Genomic DNA, 2,187 nt, shown 5'->3' with positions numbered 1-2,187 from the left:
TCTGAATTGTAATAAACTATTGTTATCATTCTAATGAATAATAATCAAATTTTAGTAAACAATTTCTACTTCGTCTATTTAGTACTAAGTCTATTTATAAAGTAGAACATTTTTATCAGTCTCTTTTTTTTATTTAATGAATAATGATATCTTCTTTATATTGATATTTTCGATTATTCCAATAATAAAATTTCGAAACATTAAAAAAAAAAGTAAGTGGACCTAACCCATTGAATCAGAACTATATCTACTATTCTGATATTCAAATTCGATATAGATGAAATTGATCTTATTCACTTTACTTTTCTTTTTATTCTTACTTTTTATCACTTTGTTCTTCATCTAACCAATCAACAATTATAGAGTACAGTCATACCAAAAGTCATGAGGTCTTTAATTAAGGTTGTAATGGGACCAAGGTAAAGGTAAGGATATATGTATAAGGCTAAGTGAGCTAATAAGTGAATCCTTAATTAGACTAAGATCTCACCTAACATACATATTTAGTAGAATAAGCTTCTTTACCAATTTTCCCACGTTATCCCACTTGTTGTCATATGCTCATGTTTCAATTTTTGTTTTTATCCCATGTGCATTGCTTTTATTTTGCATTGGGGAATTCTTTTGTATTCCCTTTTATTAAATGCTGAAAAATAACTTCTCTTTTTTTTTAATGCACATGGTAATTGATCACTTTGATTTCTCATGATCATGCTTCCCAAATTTTCTGAATTATTTTATTTTTTTCAACTTTTCTACCTTTTGTTTCTATCATCCATGTTCCCAATAGGTTTCCCACATTTTAATCTATTCATAATTTTCTATCTTAAGATAACCAAGGATTCAACTTGGGATTTTATTTTGTTTTTCTGCTTAAGGCTAGTAGTGTGGCTAAATAGAATAAAAGGGATTTTAAAGGCTCAAGGGGGCTAACAAGGGTGATGTGAAAGGTAGGTTATTTTGGGGTAAGTGAGCTAAAATCAAATGATAGCCTTAATCATTCTTTTGGCATGTATCTATATTCTATAATTGGACATATAGATTAAAGCAAAGTAAAGAACATCAGAATAAAAAGAAACGAAACACACAGGAATGAAATTATGGTTTGAATGCAACCATACAATTAAGCTCAATACTCACAGGCTGTGTGTTCTCTAACTCAAGCATCATATATCATTCATATATGTTATGCAGGTTTAGTTAAAAATTCCCATTATTCTCATAAAAAAATTATTTAGGGTAGCCTTTAAAGTTTTAATGTTCCTCCTTGATGAAATGTTGTCAGCTTAACTATATGATGTAATGCTATATATACAAGGTTTATGGATTTAAATCTGTTATGTTCAATTTCCTAGTTTACTTCCTTTTTATTTTTCAAATTAAACTATGCTATCTTATGCTAAAAAGGGTAAACTATACTAATTAATCCACTAATAAGTCAGAATTGTAAACTAAACTAAATAACTAAAAATATGAACTAAAAATGCAAAATGCAAAAGTAGAGTAAAAATACATAAAAGTAGCAATGTATAAGTACTCAGAAAAAAAAAAAGAAAAAATACAGAAAAATATCCAAAATAAAAGAAAAAGAGATGTAGTGGTTCACCAAAATAAAACGCCAGAGATGGCGACCTCCCCACACTTAAAATGAAGCATTGTCCCTGATGCTCAGTCAAGCCGGGTGTGAAGGGGTGTCATCACTGGTAGGGATAGTAGCTGAAAGCTCTGTGGTGGTGGTGGGCTAAGGGTCTGGCTGCTGTAGAGGCGGTACTGACTGGATCGGGATCTCCGGATCTGCAGCCTCTATCTGATGCGTAACCTCCTGATGCGGGGTGGCCTGCTCTGTGGCTGCCTGCTGATGGGTCTCCTCTTGGAAATGAGTCTCCTCCTCGTGCTCATCCTCCTCATCCTCTGATGGCTCTGATGGTGTGTCGGGCTCGGAGGGGATGTCACCACCCTGTCGGATCATCAGCTTCAGATGCGAATAGCGTCGCTGGCTGCGCCGCTCCAATCTCTCATACCGGTGCTGGTTACGGCGCTCCATCTGATCAAGCTGTCGGAATAGGCGGTGCACGAGGCGGTATACGGGCTCAGAGGCAGGTGGAGGTGCAGTGGTAGCAGCAGGGGCAGCAGTGGCAGCTGTGGATGAAGAGGGTCCAGCAGACGGTGGGGCTGTATCATCAGTAG

Source organism: Arachis ipaensis, chromosome B05 (assembly GCF_000816755.2).
Source record: "Arachis ipaensis cultivar K30076 chromosome B05, Araip1.1, whole genome shotgun sequence".
Lineage (NCBI taxonomy): Eukaryota > Viridiplantae > Streptophyta > Magnoliopsida > Fabales > Fabaceae > Arachis > Arachis ipaensis.
This window is presented reverse-complemented; position numbering follows the sequence as displayed.